This window comes from Glycine soja, chromosome 18, assembly GCF_004193775.1.
Source record: "Glycine soja cultivar W05 chromosome 18, ASM419377v2, whole genome shotgun sequence".
Lineage (NCBI taxonomy): Eukaryota > Viridiplantae > Streptophyta > Magnoliopsida > Fabales > Fabaceae > Glycine > Glycine soja.
In genome coordinates, this window is record NC_041019.1 from 32,590,441 (window position 1) to 32,611,793 (window position 21,353).

Genomic DNA, 21,353 nt, shown 5'->3' on the forward strand with positions numbered 1-21,353 from the left:
CATGAAGATTTTGATGATGTCAAGAAGAATTAAGAATTTGCTTGAGAAAGGGGGAGAATGTAAATCATGCAAGCTTTGATGGTGTCGAGAAGAAATCACATGTTTGTCATCAACAAAAAGGGGGAGAATGTGAATGTATGTATACATGATTTTGATGATGTCAAAGAAGAATCTAACAAGGCTGCTTCAAATGATAAGCATTTGCTTCAAGAATAATTCAAGATTGCTTCAACAAACAAATCCTTGTTTCAAGAATCACTAAAGACCAAGTCTTGCCTTAAAACAAAGTGCTTTCAAGACATGCAAGGCTCTGGTAATCGATTACCAGGAAGTGTAATCGATTACCAGAAGACAGGGTTGAGAAATAGCTGTTGAAAAAGGTTCTGAATTTGAATTTTAAACATGTAATCGATTACCATATGTTTGTAATCGATTACCAGCAACGGAACTTTGGAAATTCAAATTCAAAAGTCATAACCCTTCAAATTATAACTGTGTAATCGATTACACAAACATTGTAATCGATTACCAGTGGAAAGTTTTCAGAAAATCTGCCAACAGTCACATCTTTTCATTAGATTTGTGAATGGCCATCAAAGGCCTATAAATAGGTGACTTGGGCACAAATTATAGAAAAAGTTTTGCTGGTCCAAAATGTCTTATCCTCTCAAAAGAAAATGAGAGAGATTCCAAAAGAACTTCATTATCAAATGCTCTCTCAAGAACTCTTGGGCAAACACTTGCAAATCCATTAAGAGTTCATCCATGGATCTTCATTGTAATATTCTTCTCTTGAAGAGAGAATTCTTCTTCCATTCTTCTTATTCAATGAGATTGGTTAAGAGACTGTGAGTCTCTTGTTGTAAAGGATTCCTGAACACAAGGGATGGGTTGTCCCTGTGTGGTTCAGACTTTGTAATGGATTTTACAAAGATAGTGGAAATCTCAAGTGGGTTGCTTGAGTACTGGACGTAGGCACGGGTTGTGGCCGAACCAGTATAAAACTGTGTTTGCATTCTCTCTTCCCTTATCTCATTTATGTTATTGCAATCAATTTTGCCTTGCATGTTTATAGAACATTATTAAATTGATTGTTGTTGCTTCTTCTGCATTCTAAGCCTATCCCTCTTAAGATTATTGAGGCCACAAGGTCTAACATTGAGTCTTGACCCCTTTCATTATGTGTGATTTGTCTCAGGTGTTACTAAAAGTAAAACTAAAATTTGAAACAAAGGGGGGTTTGGCAATATTCATATGCAAGTGGATAAAGCTATGAACAAAAGTGGATCAAGTGCATTAACTTATTAGCTCGTCTTGTTATTTAGAAGAGCGTAAAGACTAAGAATTGCAAGCTTAAAATGAACAGCAAAATGTTTTGAATTTCCAGGAGACTTTTTGGTGTGAGAAGTCTAGAGTTAATTGACATTGTTCTGAGGATAAGAACAGTGAATTGTTTCACAAATTGATGCGCATCATACATACTGCCAAGCATATCTCCATGTTTAGGAAATGCGACGGTATACTCCAAACCCCACATGATCTAGAAAATGAAATTCTTTCTTATTTCTGTTATTTACACTTCTCCTAATGATTGTGTGGAGAATGATTTGATTACTAGCACTATTTTGGCCTTTATTTCTAATAAATACAATATAATGCTTACCAATGTGCCAACCCGAGAGGAGATAAAGCTAGTTGTTTTCAATATGATGAGGATGGCACCCCAGACCTTGATGGGTTGGGTGGTTGTTTCTATCAAAGATACTAGGACATAGTGGAAAAGGATGTGTTTAGATACATGTATCAATTTTTCTCTCAGAGGTGGCTTTTTTCTAAAAGTTATAAATAATTTTTGCCCATTGCTTTAGTGAATTATCGATGAAGGTTAGTGTGAAGCACTTGTATAAGTGATTTGTTGTGGACCACTTTTATACATTGCAAGATTCATCTGAACCATACAATGATATGGTGCACCTTGTGTATCTAACTTTTTCTTTTTCTATTTTTTTCTCTCTCCTCCATTTTTAACTGCTTTCCTTCCTAGTTCCTTCATTCTCCCTTTCCTTTACCTTCAACTTTAGGCTATCTTTATCACCAATCAACAATGATGGCTTAGAGTTGAAACCATCATTTTCCATCACAACAGCACAAACACAATTTTATGCTATTGATTAATAAAGGTTTATTTTAATTGCAAATATGTAATGAATATTAAGAAGTAACTAAATTGTAGAATTGAAACCCAAAATGAACAAAAAATTGGGGGGGGGGGGGGGGGGAATCAAAGAAAAGGAAGATCGATGTGGGCGACACCACCCCCTTTGCTTCCAACATGCTAGGTAAATTCGCGTATACCTTATGTTAATTGTCAATCTTAAAGAGAATGAAAAAAAGGCTAGAAATTTTCTAGTCCACTTGGGAGAGTGGAGATTGGCGAGCACTTCCTTCTTTTACGGTGGCCATCGACTAAGAGATGACGATAGCGTATGAAGGAAGTTGTCACCCTTAACCCTTTAGGAAAATGGACTCACACGTTGACAAGCATATCACAACAATGGCATATCAAGTTGACAAGCATATCATTGCCGGTGCTTGCTAGAGAGAATGATTGGAAAAGGGGAGGTGCCAAAAATGCAAATAGAGAATACAGAAAGGGGAAAGAATTCTACGTGAAGGGTGCAATGTATTAATATAAGGATAAGATTAATCCTACAATGCTAATTATCAAATTAAAATCATAACTTGTCTTCCTAGACAGCGTCGCAAATTATTAGATTAAAATCATTACCAAGATTTTAGTTGATCGTTTGTATATTATGGCATCTAAGATTTTATCTCCTGAGCAACATGGGTTTGTTAAAGGTCATTCTATTGGGGACTACATTTGTGTGGCATCAGAGGCTATTAACATGTTTCCTAAAAGATCCTTTGGTGGTAATTTGCCTTTAAAATTTGATACTATTGAATGGTATTTTATGCTTAGTACTCTTAGAGTCGTTGGTTGTAGTCATATTTTGTGTAAATTGATCCATTCTATTTTTCTATTTGCAAAGCTTTATTTTTTGTTGAATGGAAAATCAATGGGGTTCTTCCAATGTATATGTGGAGTCCACTAGGGAGATCCACTTTCTCCTCTTTTACTCTGTATAGTTAAAGATGTTTTAAGTCATGGAATTGGTTTGTTTGTAAGTGATAAATAAGCTTAAACCTTTAATGGGTCCTCGGGGCATCCAGGTTTCCAACCATGTTTTTTCGTTAATGATGTTATGATTTTACGTTAGGGTACTAGGCACTTTCTTATTTCTTTAATGAATCTCTTCAAGAAATATGGTGAGGCTTCAAGTTAACATCTTACTTTGCCTAAGTGTCTTTTTTGCAAGTGATGTAGCTCCATGTGGAGTTTGTAGGCCTTGGATCTTCTTCATCAATGGTGTCCTTTGCTTCTTGAAGATCAATGGCAGCGGAATGCAGAAGGAGGAAAGGTGATTGGAGACGCCACTTCAAGGAGAAGATGAGTCAAGAACAAGCTCACCACCATAGGAAGTCATGGATAAGAGCTTGAAGGTAGAAGAAGATGAGTGGAGGGAGAAGGAGCGTGAAATTTAATGCCTCAAATGAGGTCTAAACTTTGAAATGTAATTCTCATATGATCAAAGTTGCAAAATGCACACATAGGACCTCTATTTATAGCCTAAGTGTCACAAAAAATTGGAGGAAAATTTGAATATTTATTCAAATTTCACTTGAAATTGAATTATTGGAGCCCAATTTGGAGCCAAAATTTCACTAATTATGATTAGTGAATTTCAGCTATGGTTCAGCACACTAATCCAAGATCAAGTCCAAGGTTCTCCCCTAAGTGTGCTTAGGTGTCATGAGGCATGTAAAGCATGAAAGACATGCACAAAGTGTGATTATATAATGTGGCAATGGGGTGTAGCAAGCAAATGCTCGCCTCCCCCTTAGGATGGTCCAAAGTTTAATTGGATTGGGCTTCTCCCAATTCAATCAAATTTCTCTCCAACACACACACATCAAATAGTACACTTAATGCATGTAAAATTACAAAACTATTCCTAATACAAAAACTAGTCTAGGTGCCCTAAAATATAAGGGCTGAAAAATCCTACATTACTAGGATACCCTCCCTACACTATGGAGCCCTAAATACAAGGCCCAAAAATAATGAAACCCTAATCTAATATATACTGTTGCAACCTACCCTTCGATGGGAGGATGAGGCGAAAAGCAAAAGACGCGTCTTCCAAAAACGGAGAACACGCGGGAGTCTCCACCAATGTTTATTCATGGAAAATGTTAGAAAAAACAAAAAGAGTTCTGCGAATTTTGAAGATAAGGGTTTGGGACGGTATTAGCACCCCACCCGCCTATCACAAGGGGCGGCAGCCTTTAATCAAGTGTGCAACGTAACTTCAAAAGTTATTTACTTTTCCCTTTTTTATATCTTTTTATTTCTTGGGGTTGACAAGGGGATGTCCTTGCTCCTTCGTATCCTCAAGTGCGATGAAGAATTCAGACCTACGTAGTTCTTTAAAGTGAGAAAGTTTGTGTGTCAAATTGATTTGTATGCTTTTGAAAGATTTCTTTTTAAATAACAAGAACATTGATGGAGAGAAACTCATTTATGCGTTGATTTTATCTTGGTTTTATTTATTAACTTTCAATCTCCTTAAAATACAACTTTACAGCGCTAATGATCGGTTAGGATTCAACTTTAAAAAAACAAAACGAGATTTACTGATGATAAATGCAGGAAATGAATATGCACAAAACAACAAAAGGGGGGACCCCTAAGGATGCATAGATCACATTCAAATCTTAAAAAAAACAAAACTAACCGACGGTCGCACGAAGAACACCGAACAAGGAACGATGTAGGGATTGATCACAGTCACGATTCGACAGCGCCTCGGCTTTGTTTCCTCTTCTTCTCTCTTATTTCTCTCAATTTCCTTCACTACTCAATGTTGAAACCCCTTCTCAACCCCCCTAGCACGCCTATTTATAGGAAAAAGGTCAATTTGGGTACTTGCAGCTCACCCAAGCGAGCTAAGGCTTAGTCCAGAAGTCATGAGCTCGCCCAGGCGAGCTGGTTCCTTACCCTTGAAGTTGTTTGATGGCCCAGGTGAGCCAAATGCTGGCCTAGAAAATGCAAGGAAAAGACCCTTTTGCCCTCCTTCCTTGGTATCTTTTGTTTTCCGGATCAAAACACCGAGTGGTTCATTGCTTTGCACTATAACTGGCGTCTAATATCATAAATTGACTAGCAAGAATCAGAAGATCAACGAACAATGCTCCCCGGACGAAATTACGGTCTGACATGTACAAAGATAAGTGGGCTCATACTTAGCCCATGGGCCCAAAATCTACCCTAAGGATCATGAGAACCCTAGGGCCTTCTCCTACATCTTTGGCCCAATCTTCTTAGAGTCTCCTAGCCATGGCTCTGGTGATGGGTCCCCTCCTTGGGAGGATTGCATCAGCAAGGGTTCTATCTTTGTTGTCTTTAATGTATCTTTGCCTAAGTGTGGTTGATTTTATTTTTTACTCAAGTTGGAGGCTTCCTAGATTCTTGATTATTCATTTCCCTTTAATGGTAAATGATTGATGTGCCATCATTTTCTACTATTTTCTAAACTCTTTTTGCACCATTTTAATTATTGATTGGTCTTAATTGTCAATTAATTAGGCAGTTTTATTATTTGGGCTCATTTAGCTAATTTGATGTTTTTAATCTAATTTCAGGAATTAATGAAACATTGGGCTTAATCCGGATTTTGGTTGTGGACTTGAAGAGGGCAAATAAAGCAGCGCTTACCTTAGTTAATTTCTAATTAGGAAATTTCGCAATTTTATTTTATGTTGTTCAGTGTTTATTTCGTTTTGGGCCAGAGTATTGTAATAGGGCCCAGTGACTTTGAGTGACTCTTTTTAAATAGCTGCCTTGGGATTCGTGCAGGGCATTCTATTCTGCTATGCTATTTTCATTATTCAGAGCTTTGGTTTTAGGTTTTCACGTTTTTCTGTTCCCTTGTTACAGTTTTCGTTCTTAATGCAAATTTCCGTTTTCTGCTTCTAATTACGAGTTCATTCTTGCTTCTTCTTCTACTTTCATTTACGTTTTTGTTCATTTACGTTTCTGTTCATTTACGTTTCTGTTCATTTACGTTTCTGTTCATTTACGTTCTTGTTCATTTACGTTTCTGCTTCATGTTTCATTTGCGTTTTCTGTTTGAATCCATGGAAGGCTAGATTTTCTGGTGTTGTTTCCTTTTGAGGACGAAGCCCAACTCTCTTTGAGGTTTCGTTTGTAATGTGGTTTCCTGGCAATTTTCCCTTCACCAGTTATCCCAATTTCGTGAATATTAATCAGTGCACGCTTCGTGTTCGATTAATTGCCTCTGAGCCTAACTTGCGTTCATGCTTAATGGACGAAGGGCTAACTGGTGTATGTGGTGCCTAATCACGTATTGAAAACCCTAAGTTGATTTTCGCTTAGTAAATTGAAATAGGGTTGGATTAAGTGGTTGACTGTTAGGGACGAATTCTCCATAACCCAGGATAAGAGAGTGGCTTCTGAATCAGAGGAAACAACCCGTTTTTAATATTAGTAGTTTCGTATTCCATTTTATTTGTTCTGCTCTTTAATTACCAAACAACCAAACCCCCCCCCCATCGTTACTGTTACTGCAAGTATATTATGAACATTTGGCTTGTCAATGCTCGTTGGGAAACGACCTAGGATCACTTCCTAGTTACTGCATTTTCATGTTTATTTGATTCGGGTACGGCCTCGATCAAATTTGGCGCCGTTGCCGGGGAGCTGTGTCCAAAGGTTCATAATAGCTAGCTAGTGTTGTGTGTTTAATCCTTTCGTGTTTTATGTTTAATTGTTAGTATTGTGTTAGTATGTGTGTTAGTGTTGTTTAGTGTCCTGGTATTTTGTTTAATGTGTGTTCTGTTTCAGTTTTCCCATTAAGCGTTTCCCCTGTTTCAGTCTTGGGTGTTTTGCTGTGAAGATTGTGCTTGAAAACAGAGTAGTAGTAGAAATCAACTTGCGGAAAAACAGAGTAGTAGTAGAAATCAATTAGAGACGGATTTTAGCGACCACCCATGCTAAATTATTTGGGATTTTTTGTTTTAGTAGCTAGGGTTGTTATTTTTGGCTGAATTTTTTTGTGGTAACTTCTTTTAATCCATATTTTGTGGGAAAAATAGCTAGAGCCTTTAGTTTGGTCAGATTTGAAAGTTCCAAAAAACTAGCAAATTTTGTGTTTGTCAAAACTTCAAACGGCCATAACTTTTGCTCCGGTTATCAGAATCGCAATTATTATATATGCATTTGGGGTAGAAAAAAATTTCCTACGCTGTGGCAGCTGGCCATAGGCCGGCTAAGGTCTCCATCGTCCAAAAAAAGCGATTCTGTCAAAAGTTTTTTATTTTTCAAGTTTTATTCACTTATTTTTCTTAACCTACCAATTTTAGCTTTCATAGTTAGACTTTGAATTTTTGTCTGAAATTTTTTGTGCTATCTTCTCATCATTTTATAAGGTTGCTCACAAAATTTCATGTCATTTGGATATCATTTGAGGGTAGCTGTAGTTCAAACCTACACCTTTATTTACATGACAAGGCAACTAGTTGTGTGCATCCTGAATGTAGTGTATGACTAGAGGCAATCCATCTGACTTACAACCCTTTGATCCTGAGATAGATAGGACATTTCATAGATTAGTTAGGCATCATTTTATACCTTTGGATCATTCTGAGCATTCCATAACTGGTGAATCTGTGCATTCTATTATTGGTGATTTTGAACATCCTGATCTTGAGCATTATAATTTTGAGCATTCTGATTCTGAGCATTCTGATTTTGCACATTCTGAGAACATGGCACAACCTCCACCTCGTGAGAGGACTCTAAGGGAAATGGCTGCACCTGATTTCACCTATGAAAGCTTGTGCATCCAATACCCTGATGAGGATGTCCCATATGTTCTTAAAACTGGACTGATTCATTTGCTTCCAAAGTTTCATGGCCTTGCAGGTGAAGACCCGCACAAACATTTGAAAGAATTTCACATTGTCTGCTCCACCATGAAACCCCCAGATGTCCAAGAGGATCACATATTTCTGAAGGCTTTTCCTCATTCATTAGAGGGAGTGGCAAAGGACTGGCTGTATTACCTTGCTCCAAGGTCCATCACGAGCAGGGATGACCTTAAGAGAGTATTCTTAGAAAAAATATTCCCTGCTTCCAGGACCACAGCCATCAGGAAGGATATCTCAGGTATTAGACAACTCAGTGGAGAGAGCCTGTATGAGTATTGGGAGAGATTTAAGAAACTATGTGCCAGTTGCCCCCACCATCAGATTTCAAAACAGCTTCTTCTCCAATATTTTTATGAAGGACTCAGTAATATGGAGAGAAGTATGATAGAAGCTGCCAGTGGTGGAGCCCTTGGAGACATGACTCCTGCTGAAGCCAGAAATTTAATTGAGAAGATGGCCTCCAACTCCCAGCAGTTTAGCACCAGAAATGATGCCATAGTCATTAGAGGAGTGCATGAGGTAGCTACAAACCCATCTGCATCATCTGAAACTAAGAAGCTTGAAGGCAAACTGGATGCGTTGGTCAACTTGGTAACCCAGCTAGCTTTGAATCAGAAATCTGTACCTGTCGCAAGGGTTTGTGGTTTGTGCTCCTCTGCTGACCACCATACAGACCTTTGCCCTTCCATGCAGCAACCTGGAGCAATTGAGCAGCCTGAAGCTTATGCTGCAAATATTTACAATAGACCTCCTCAACCTCAGCAGCAAAATCAACCACAGCAGAGCAATTATGACCTTTCCAGCAACAGGTACAACCCTGGATGGAGGAATCACCCTAACCTCAGATGGTCCAGCCCTCAGCAACAACAACAGCAGCCTGCTCCTTCCTTCCAAAATGCTGCTGGCCCAAGCAGACCATACATTCCTCCACCAATCCAACAACAGCAACAACCCCAAAAACAGCCAACAGTTGAGGCCCCTCCACAACCTTCCCTCGAAGAACTTGTGAGGCAAATGACTATGTAGAACATGCAGTTTCAGCAAGAGACCAGAGCCTCCATTCAGAGCTTAACCAATCAGATGGGACAATTAGCTACCCAATTGAATCAACAACAGTCCCAGAATTCTGACAAGCTGCCTTCTCAAGCTGTCCAAAATCCCAAAAATGTCAGTGCCATTTCATTGAGGTCGGGAAAGCAGTGTCAAGGACCTCAACCCGTAGCACCTTCCTCATCTGCAAATGAACCTGCCAAACTTCACTCTATTCCAGAAAAAGGTGATGACAAAAATCTACCTAACAATTTCCGTGCAGGTGAATCTTCTTCCACAGGTAATTCTGATTTGCAGAAGCAGCACATTCCCCCTCTTCCATTCCCTCCAAGAGTAGTTTCCAACAAAAAAATGGAAGAGGCAGAGAAAGAGATCTTGGAAACGTTTAGAAAAGTAGAGGTAAACATACCTCTGTTGGATGCAATAAAGCAAATTCCAAGATATGCCAAATTCTTGAAGGAGCTGTGCACTAATAAGCGAAAGCTTAAAGGAAGTGAACGAATTAGCATGGGCAGAAATGTCTCCGCATTGATTGGTAAATCTGTTCCTCAAATTCCTGAAAAATGCAAAGATCCAGGTACATTCAGCATACCTTGTATTATAGGGAATAGTAAGTTTGACAATGCCATGCTAGATTTAGGAGCCTCTGTTAGTGTTATGCCTCTGTCAATTTTTAATTCTCTATCTCTAGGTCCCTTGCAGTCAACTGATGTGATAATTCATTTAGCTAATAGAAGTGTTGCCTATCCTGTTGGTTTCATAGAAGATGTCTTAGTTAGAGTTGGTGAACTGATTTTCCCTGTTGATTTTTATATCTTGAATATGGAAGATGGATTTTCTCAAGGATCAGTTCCCATCATTCTAGGCAGACCCTTTATGAAAACTGCTAGAACTAAGATAGATGTTTATGCACGCACACTGTACATGGAGTTTGGTGATATAACTGTTCATTTTAATATTCTGGATGCTATGAAATACCCATCTAAAGATCTTTCTGTATTTCGTGCTGAAATAATTGACCATGTTGTTGATGAATACATGACTGATCTTTATTCTAATCTGCATGCCTCTCACTCTTCATGCATTGAGTCTGAAATTGTACTTGATCATATGTCTGAATTTGATGCTGAGAGTGAATCTGAGAGTGATAATGATTGCATGCCTGGTGGTGGTGTTTTACCTCTTGAGATTGATTTTATAGAGTCAGATAGGACTAACCATGTTTCAGGAAGTACACATACCTCTGACTTTCTTTATGAGGTAAAGGCTGAGAAATCATCTCCTTCTACCACTATCCAGCCGACCACACCAAAATTGAAGCCTCTGCCATCAAATTTAAAATACGCTTACTTGGATGATAGCAAGAGTTTTCCAGTGATTATATCTGCCTCCCTTGCTGATGAGCAAGAGGAAAAGTTGTTGTCAGTTCTCAAGAAGCATAAGAAGGCTATAGGCTGGACCCTGGCAGACATTCCTGGTATTAGCCCATCCACATGTATGCATCGAATAAATTTAGAGGATGGAGCTAAACCAGTAAGACAGCCACAGAGAAGACTCAACCCGGTGATTCTTGATGTCGTGAAGAAGGAGATAACCAAGCTTTTGCAAGCTGGAATCATTTATCCTATCTCCGACAGCCAATGGGTGAGTCCCGTCCAGGTAGTCCCGAAAAAGACTGGCCTCACAGTGATCAGAAATGAAAAGGAGGAGCTGATTCCTACTCGGGTGCAGAACAGTTGGAGAGTCTGCATTGACTATAGGAGGCTGAACCAGGTTACCAAAAAGGACCATTTTCCCCTGCCATTCATTGACCAGATGCTTGAACGCCTAGCAGGTAAATCCCACTACTGTTTCCTTGATGATTTTTCTGGTTATATGCAAATTACTATTGCTCCTGAGGATCAGGAAAAGACCACATTCACCTGCCCCTTCGGCACTTTTGCTTATAGGAGGATGCCTTTCGGCCTGTGCAATGCCCCTGGTACCTTCCAGCGGTGCATGATTAGTATTTTCAGTGATTTTTTAGAAAATTGCATAGAGGTGTTTATGGATGATTTCACTGTATATGGATCCTCTTTTGATGGTTGTTTGAATAGTTTGGAAAAAGTTTTGAATAGATGCATTGAAACTAACCTTGTTCTAAATTTTGAAAAATGTCATTTTATGGTTGAGCAAGGTATAGTTTTAGGCCACATTATTTCCAATAAGGGTATTGAAGTAGATCCTGCAAAAATTTCTGTTATTTCACAATTGTCTTACCCCTCTTGTGTGCGAGAGGTGCGATCTTTTCTTGGTCATGCAGGATTCTACAGGCGCTTTATAAGGGATTTTAGCAAAGTAGCCCTTCCACTGTCCAACTTGTTGCAAAAGGAGGTGGAGTTTGACTTTAATGACAGATGCAAAGAGGCTTTTGATTGCCTCAAAAGAGCGTTGACTACCACCCCCATCATCCAGGCACCCAATTGGACAGCCCCTTTTGAGCTTATGTGTGATGCATCAAATTATGCATTGGGGGCTGTCCTTGCTCAGAAAATTGATAAATTGCCCAGGGTGATATATTATGCTTCTAGGACTTTAGATGCTGCCCAAGCAAATTATACTACTACTGAGAAAGAGCTTCTAGCCATAGTTTTTGCTCTTGAAAAATTTCGATCTTATTTGCTTGGTACTCGCATTATTGTTTATATTGACCATGCAACTCTAAAGTACTTGTTGAAGAAGGCTAATTCTAAGCCTAGGTTGATCCGATGGATGCTCTGGCTCCAAGAGTTTGACTTGGAGATCCGTGATAGGAGCGGAGCACAAAATCTAGTTGCTGATCATTTGAGTCGGATCGAACGTGTCTCTGATGCAGATTCACCTATTCGGGATGATTTCCCAGATGATCATTTGTATATATTGTATAGTATTTCTGACTCTCTTTCTACTCCCTGATTTGCTAACATTGTCAATTATTTAGTTGCCTCTGTTTTTCCTCCCTTAGCATCTAAGGCCCAAAAAGATAAGATTAAAAGTGATGCTAAGCATTTTATTTGGGATGACCCCTACTTGTGGAAATTGTGCAGTAATCAGGTCATTAGACGGTGCATTCCAGATCATGAGACTGACTCAGTCCTGCAGTTCTGTCATTCTTCCGCACCGGGAGATCATCTGGGTGTTCAAAGGACAGCTCGCAAAGTGCTTGATTGTGGTTTTTATTGGCCCACCATCTTTAAAGATGCGTGGAAGATCTGCAGCACTTGTGAGCAGTGTCAGAGAGCAGGAAATACACTTACATGGCGACAACAAATGCCTCAGCAACCTATGCTATTCTGTGAGGTGTTTGATGACTGGGGTATAGATTTCATGGGTCCTTTTCCTGTCTCTTTTGGTTATGTTTATATTCTCCTTGCAGTTGATTATGTTTCAAAATGGGTGGAAGCCAAGCCCACTAGAACTAATGATGCTAAAGTTGTCGCAGACTTTGTCAGGTCTAATCTGTTTTGCAGGTTTGGAGTACCTAAAGCAATTGTTAGTGATCAAGGAACCCATTTTTGCAACAGGACAATGCATGCCCTGCTTAAAAAGTACGGGGTGGTACACAGGGTATCCACACCATACCACCCCCAGACTAATGGACAGGCAGAAATTTCTAACAGGGAAATCAAGAGAATTCTAGAGAAGATTGTGCAGCCAAGCAGGAAAGACTGGAGTACCAGGCTTGATGATGCTCTCTGGGCACATCGGACTGCCTACAAAGCACCCATAGGAATGTCTCCTTATCGGGTTGTCTTTGGAAAGGCATGTCATCTTCCAGTGGAAATTGAGCACAAAGCATATTGGGCAGTGAAGACTTGCAACTTCTCTATGGATCAAGCTGGCGAGGAAAGGAAGTTGCAACTGAGTGAGTTAGATGAAATCCGCCTAGAAGCCTACGAGAATGCCAAGTTCTACAAAGAAAAGACCAAGAAGTTCCATGATAGCATGATAGTTAAAAAAGACTCCGTGGTTGGGCAAAAAGTGTTATTGTATAATTCTAGGCTTGGACTCAAGAGTGGTAAGTTGAGGTCTAAGTGGATTGGTCCTTTTGTTGTTACTAATGTTTTTCCTTATGGTACAGTTGAGATCAAAAGCGACTCCACAAACAAGAGCTTCAAGGTCAATGGACATCGACTTAAGTCATTCCTCACGAACCCTTCTTTAGTGGACGTAGTGGTGGAAGAGACTTCCTTACTCCACCCTACTCTTCCTCCACCATGACTTAGGGAGTTTTTATTTTCCTATCTCCTTCTTTGCTTTTATTACACTTGTCCGATTCTCTTTGATGATTTAATTGTTTTTAATCTTTTAATTGTGCTACATGAGGACAATGTGTTGTTTAAGTATGGAGGGGGAGTGTTCTTTGGTTTTGCTAGTTTTGTTGGTTTTGTTAATTTGTTAGTTGTGTTAATTTGTTAATGTTGTTAGTTTCGTCAGATTTTCAGTTTAATATTTTTGGTCAATTTCATGTGCACGTACGACTTTACATGTTTTTCTTTGAATTATAGGATATGTTCAAGAAATGGGTAATTGTTTTGAAAATAAAAGTTCTTGACATTTTGTGACTTGAAATCCTTGATTCTTCTCTACATGTCATGATAGTTTTGAAAGCTCAATTTGAAAGTGATGATTTTACCTTTGTGAGAATTTGAGCCATCCATCATTATAATCATTTGATGTGTTTTGCCCCATTGATTGCTTGCACAATAGCCTTGGCTTGATTCTTGTTGATGCGTCCTAATTCACATGCATATTTGGAAATGATTAAGGCAATTTTGTTCTTATAAGCTTCTAGCCAAATGGACTTACCTTGAATTAATTCCTTTGATAGCCCTTTTGAGCCTTGTTTCCCTTTCCTTGTTTTGAAGCTCACTACAAGCCTTAAGTGAAAAACCATGATATTACCATATCCTTAAGGAATTTTGGAGCTTTGGAATTGTTTTGGGAATAAGTGTGGGGGGTTTTTGTTTCATTGGACAACTTGTTTTGTTGGCTATGCTTCATGATGTATTTTGGGCCATACTTGATGTACATTGTATATTGGTTAAATGTGGACATGCTGAATGAAATGCTGTTTCTCAAAGGCTAAAGAGTAAAAAAAAAAAAAAAATTCGAAAAAGAAAAAGAAAAGCAATAAAGTTGAGTGAATAAGATCTTAAATGGCACAAGAATGATGAAACTCTTGGTTCTACTCTTCATGTTTAATTTTTATCTTTACTTCTTTTTATTTTCTTATTTTTTTTCTTAATATGCACTTATTCCCCTTTGCTCCTCTATTCCTTTGGGATTTAGCCACTTATTCCATATTTCTCCATACCTTGTCCTTGGCCCCATTACAACCTTAAAAGACCTTTTGATCCCCATGTGCTTGTGTTTATGGGTTGATTGTCAATTTTAGAATCTTGCCAAGTTTATGTGGTGTTTGCTTTCATGGGTGCTTTGAGGGTAAATAGTAGCCTAGACACTTGAAAGATAGAGTGTATATCTTGTGAGGCTTTATCACTTTTCATTCTTGAGCTGATTAACTATTTTGCCATGATTGGGTTGCTTGGATGATTTTCATGAATGTCTTGACTTTTTGGATCTCCTTATGTTAGATGTTACCCATTCCTTTCATTCCTTGATGTTCATTGAGAAATATGTGAATGTTTTTGTTTGTCTCCCTTCGATATCCTTGGATTTTGTTCTTTGTTTCATTTTGCCCAGGAGTGCAAAAGGCTAAGTATGGGGGGTTTTGATGTGCCTCATTTTCTTCTATTTTCTAAACCCTTTTTGCATCATTTTAATTATTGATTGGTCTTAATTGTCAATTAATTAGGCAGTTTTATTATTTGGGCTCATTTAGCTAATTTGATGTTTTTAATCTAATTTCAGGAATTAATGAAACATTGGGCTTAATCCGGATTTTGGTTGTGGACTTGAAGAGGGCAAATAAAGCAGCGCTTACCTTAGTTAATTTCTAATTAGGAAATTTCGCAATTTTATTTTATGTTGTTCAGTGTTTATTTCGTTTTGGGCCAGAGTATTGTAATAGGGCCCAGTGACTTTGAGTGACTCTTTTTAAATAGCTGCCTTGGGATTCGTGCAGGGCATTCTATTCTGCTATGCTATTTTCATTATTCAGAGCTTTGGTTTTAGGTTTTCACGTTTTTCTGTTCCCTTGTTACAGTTTTCGTTCTTAATGCAAATTTCCGTTTTCTGCTTCTAATTACAAGTTCATTCTTACTTCTTCTTCTACTTTCATTTACGTTTTTGTTCATTTACGTTTCTGTTCATTTACGTTTCTGTTCATTTACGTTCTTGTTCCTTTACGTTTCTGCTTCATGTTTCATTTGCGTTTTCTGTTTGAATCCATGGAAGGCTAGATTTTCTGGTGTTGTTTCCTTTTGAGGACGAAGCCCAACTCTCTTTGAGGTTTCGTTTGTAATGTGGTTTCCTGGCAGTTTTCCCTTCACCAGTTATCCCAATTTCGTGAATATTAATCAGTGCACGCTTCGTGTTCGATTAATTGCCTCTGAGCCTAACTTGCGTTCATGCTTAATGGACGAAGGGCTAACTGGTGTATGTGGTGCCTAATCACGTATTGAAAACCCTAAGTTGATTTTGGCTTAGTAAATTGAAATAGGGTTGGATTAAGTGGTTGACTGTTAGGGACGAATTCTCCATAACCCAAGATAAGAGAGTGGCTTCTGAATCAGAGGAAACAACCCGTTTTTAATATTAGTAGTTTCGTATTCCATTTTATTTGTTCTGCTCTTTAATTACCAAACAACCAAACCCTCCCCCCCCTCCCATCGTTACTGTTACTGCAAGTATATTATGAACATTTGGCTTGTCACTGCTCGTTGGGAAACGACCTAGGATCACTTCCTAGTTACTGCATTTTCATGTTTATTTGATTCGGGTACGGCCTCGATCAATGATATATAGGGCATAGCATTTCCTTTTAACCCTTCCTCAAATCGCCTCATTTGGTGCCCAACAATTTCAAGGAAACAAAGTTTCAAGGTTGTCTATGACTTTGTTAGGCAAAGATCTCCCAGTATTCTTAGGCACAACCTCACCTAGAGTGAATGAATCCCTTCATCTTGGATTTTTCTACTTTGGTGCATGCTTCATGTGAAAATCCCCAAAGATAATAAGTTGGTGTATGTTTCATGTAAGAATCCCCACTATGGTATCTGTTTATTCTCACTATGGCTGCAATGTTGAATCGATTCAACATTTATTTTTCTCTTGTCCATTTGTTGTGTCATTTTAGAGTTGGCTTGGTGGTCTTATGAATTCGATGGAGGACTTTCAAATCCTACAAGCCTTTTTCGCATCTTAGGTTATGTATCTCAAGCCCCAAGGATTGGACAAATCACTTAGCACATCCTTGGGTGCACCAACCATATTGCTTGTGCACCCAGCAATAAACAGGTATTCCGAAATTACCCCTACCTGCTTTCTTCATCCTTTTTAGTTTTTTTTATTGTAACGCATTCATTCGTTCATTTTCTTGGTTTCTTGTGGTTTTTTCATTTTTGTGAGAGGTGCATTGTGCCGCTTTGGTCGAGGTGAAAGAGTTCCGGAGGTATGTCGGTATGTGGTGGTTGTGGCAGTGGTTGTTAACGGAGGTACATCACATGATTTGTTTTTTTATTTTCTGCGTAAAATGCGGATTAAAGAATCCATAAGTTATATAAAACTCACGGATTCATTAATCCATAAGTTTTATATAACTTACGGATTGCCAATCTGTATAAGTTATACGAATTATTCAATCCGTATAACTCATACGGATTGGTTAATCTGTATGAGTTATACAGATTTATAATATTATTTTTAATAAAAAGAAATATTTATTTTTTTTGAATTTTATTAAATTATAAATATATTAATATGATTGCTATAAAAATTAATGTGTAAAAAAATTACTTGTTTATTTGAAATGTAATTAGTATTATTATTTTTAATATTTTTAAATAAGTGTAGTTTGATAATTAATTTGTAAGTATTTGTTTTTATATTTTGGAAATTGTATTAAATGTAAAATAATTTACAGTTATAATTTATGTATAATTTATTTGAGTTGTTGTGGTCTAAAATTGACTGTTTTTTGTAGTTATAATTTCATGAATTAGAATTAAGTTGAAAAATATAATTTATTTTAGTACATATGGTTTGGTTATAATTTTTTATTTATTATATGGTTGTCAATTTTAAGTAGAAAAAGTTGATGTTATTGTTTCTAATATATAGGGTTATCAATTTTAATGTTTTATATTATTATATGCAGTAAAAAAATTACATAGGTTTTTGTGTGATAGTATATGTATGGTGTGGTTAGGGGTTGTGTGTTTGGGATTGAAAGTTTTGAATGTCTTGTTAAGATGGTCAAAGATCAATGGATGTATGACAGTATAATGTATGAAGAAGTTGATATGAGTGAACAAAATGAAGACGAAGCTGGTATGAAATTAGAACATGTTGATTGTTCTAATGTGTTATTGAATTGTAGGTGTTTGCTACCCGTGATGATGTTTTGAATTGGGCTCAAGCTGTTGCTTATGAAATTGGTTTTGTGGCAGTCATTATGAGGTCAGACACAAACATTGTATGAGAGGAAGGACTTCATTTGTCTTAATTGGTTGTGAAAGGAGTGGTCGGTATAGGTGCAGGAAGACAGATTTTGTAAGAAGAGATACTGGTAGGTACAAAATGTGGGTGTCCCTTTAAGTTGTGTGGGAAACTAGTGGTTGGAGGCCAATGATAGATGTTGAAGTTAATGTGTGGGAGTCACAATCATGAAATGGCAAAGTCATTAATTGGGCATTCATACGCTGGTCATTGACTAAGGATGAAAAGATAATTATTGATAATATGACAAAGTCAATGGTGAAACCAAGAAATATTTTGCTAATGCTAAAGGAGCACAATGTCAATAGTTATACAATCAAACAAATATACGATGCAAGAAGTGCATATCGTTCTTCCATAAGAGGTAGTGATACTGAAATGCAACAACTAATGAAGCTTCTTGAACAGGATCAGTATATTCATTGGCATAGATTAAAGGATGAAGAAGTTGTACGTAATATCTTCTGGTGTCATCCTGATGCAGTGAAGTTATCCAATGCATGTAATTTGGTATTTTTGATAGACAGTACCTACAAAACAAACAGGTATAGGCTCTCGTTACTTGACTTTGTTGGTGTGACACCAACGGGGATGACATTCTCTAATGGTTTTGCCTATTAGGAGGGAGAACGTCTAAATAATGTGGTGTGGGCTTTAGAACGGTTTCGAGGTCTTTTTCTTAGACATGATGCCCTCTTTGGATTTATTGCTACCGATAAAAATCTAGCATTAATGAATGCAGTGAAAACTATATTTCCTGAGTGTACCCACTTGTTGTGTAGGTTTCACATTAACAAGAATGTCAAGGATGTAAATCCCTGGTTGGTCAAAAAATGCCTAAGATTATGTTATGGATGCCTGGGGGAGTTTGGTTTATTGTCCTTCCAAGGATCAGTTCGATGATTGTCTTAAGAAGTTTGAAATTGCATGTTCACCATGGCCAATGTTTGTTAACTATGTCAACCAAACATGTATAATTCCCTAGAAAGAAAAATTTGTTAAAGCTTGGACGAATAAGGTGATGCACTTATGAAACACAACAGCAAATAGGTATGAAAATTGTCATTTTTTTATTAGGGTTTAGGACTTAATGGATAAAAATACTTGTATTTGTTTATTGATTTTTTGTATTTCATATGCAAGGTTGAATCTGCTCATTCGGCTTTAAAAAGACTATTACAGAATAGCATTGGAGACCTATGTAGTGTTTAGGAAGCCATGAACAATATGATCACGTTGCAACACACTGAAATTAAGGCATCTTTTGAGACAATTACACATGTGGTTGGACATACTTTTAAAGTTTCCTTATACAAGAGACTACTTGGCATGGTATCAAGGTATGCTTTAAATTAGATTGTTGCTGAGTTTGAGTGTGTACATTATGCTGGCAAAAACCCATCTCGTTGTGGATGTGTCATGAGAACTACTCACGGTCTTCCATGTGCATGTGAGCTATCTAGATATGTTGTTGGTATCATACCACATGAGACAATCCATATGTTTTGGTGGAGGCTAAGTTATTCAGACCAAGGGTTATTTGAGCCTGAGGTTAACATAACAGAAGAGATGGAAATCATATCCAAGTGGTTTGAAAAACTTGATGTTTGTGGCAAAGTTATTCTAAAGAGTAATGTCCGGAAATTTCCTACCCTGATCTAAAATCTATGTGTCCTCCTCCAAAAAAGGTCAACACCAAAGGTGCTAAGAAGAAATCGATGACCAAACATCAAAGATCAACAAAGCGTGATTCGTCTTACTGGAAGTATGTTGTTGCTTTACATTCTGTGCAAAATAGCAATTATTCAGTCAAACGTAGTGCATCATCATCAGACCAAGCAATTCCAAGAAGGACTATGTCGATGTTGGATCAATTTCATTCGTGCATTCATGATTCCATTGAAAACATTATCGATGTCAAAGCTGATGGTAACTGTGGATATCGTGCAATTGCTGCATTATTAGGTATGGGTGAAGATTCATGGTCTTCGATGTGCAACCATTTGCTTAAAGAACTTGCCAAATGGTCTTATGAGTATATCAACCTCCTTGGTGGCATAGACAGATATGAGGAATTAAAGAGGTCCCTACTTGTTGATGGATTATCCATGGTATGTAATTTCTGTTATTTTTTTAAGTTTAAATTTAGTTTAAATAATGTAATCATAACTGTAACATGCAGGTTACCAAGGATAAATTGATGAATATAATCAATATGGGATATGTTATTGCATCAAGGTATAATGTAATCCTTGTTTCCCTGTCTCTCCAACAAAGCATGGCGTTTTTTCCTCTTAGAAGTCAACCACCAGCAGATTCTTTTGTGCATCGCGTAATATGTATGGCAATCATTTTGTTCAGGTAAATGCATCATAGTCATGTTTTTTAATTTATGAAATTAACTGTTATAATAATTTGAAATTGTTTGTGCATATGTAACATGTTTTTTTAAGAGACCGTTGTCCCATACCGCCTCTAGCTTTGTTATGGTCTAGACATTGTCATCCTCATGCAAAGCATGGCCAACTCCATATATTAGTAGAATGCAACAGTACAAAAATTTGTTGATGTTGAAAACAAACTATGTTGATTTAAGTGGAGAGTGAAGATTTAGCTACTTATGTAATTGTCATGTACTACAATAATATACAGGTGTTTCATTGGAAATTCAAAATAATATATTTATGATTAAAAAACAACAACTATTTCAAAACAAAAATCATAATAATATATTTATAATTAAAAAAATAAAATCATTATCTATTTAAAAAGCAACTTCAAAAAAATATAATTAATTAAATATAATAACAAAAAATATGTCCTCTTTGCTTATTCTTTTACAAAATAAGTAATATATACAAAATAAATTAATATATTTATAAATTATAAAAAAAATAACTATTTAAAAATAAAAATAAAATAATTTATTTATAATTAAAAAAAACACATACAGATTGGATAATCCGTATGAGTTATACTAATTAAGCAATTCGTATAACCCATACGGATTGACCAATCTGTATGAGTTAAACGGATTTCCTAACCCACAAAACAACCACACCACCAGAGGGGTAGGGAGCGCGACACTTACGGCGAAGACAGCGGCGAGGCTGCCACTGACAGTGCGACGACCACGGAGGGTGACGACGATGATTCATGGCACAATGACAGAGCTCTAGATGCACAAAGGAAGGAAAGAATAGTAATAGCAGCAGTGCGATGAAGAGGGAGTGAGGGAGAGGGCTCTTTTAAATTTTTACTGAAGGGCATTTTTGCCACTTTAGTATTATTGTTGGGTGCACCAGCAATTCTGCTGGGTGCACATATAAAAACCCCACATCCTTTTACAGGGTTGGATTAAGTGTAACGCTGATGTGGGGCTGCTCGCGGAACCCTTAGTGTTGTTGCCTATGGCGACACTTATCATGCCAGCTCATGTGCTTTTATTAGTGGCTTTGCATATCATCATGGAAATTTGTTTTCCCTTCATGTGGAGTTGGAAGCTACCATGCATGCTATTGAAATAGCTCGTCATCGCAAAGGTTCACACAAATTTTTGTTGGAATGTTACTTTAACTTTGTTGTCTCTA

General features: G+C 37.5%; 1 non-coding gene and 1 pseudogene across 1 annotated transcript; one reads left to right on the top strand and one right to left on the bottom strand.

The window, feature by feature from the left end:
* Positions 1-8,289: 8,289 nt before the first annotated feature.
* LOC114397850 lies at positions 8,290-8,396 on the bottom strand. The gene has a single exon (XR_003663467.1). It is a non-coding gene; the product is annotated as a small nucleolar RNA R71 (small nucleolar RNA).
* Positions 8,397-12,522: 4,126 nt separating this feature from the next.
* LOC114397165 overlaps positions 12,523-21,353 on the top strand; it is a 168,633-nt pseudogene continuing 159,802 nt past the window's right edge.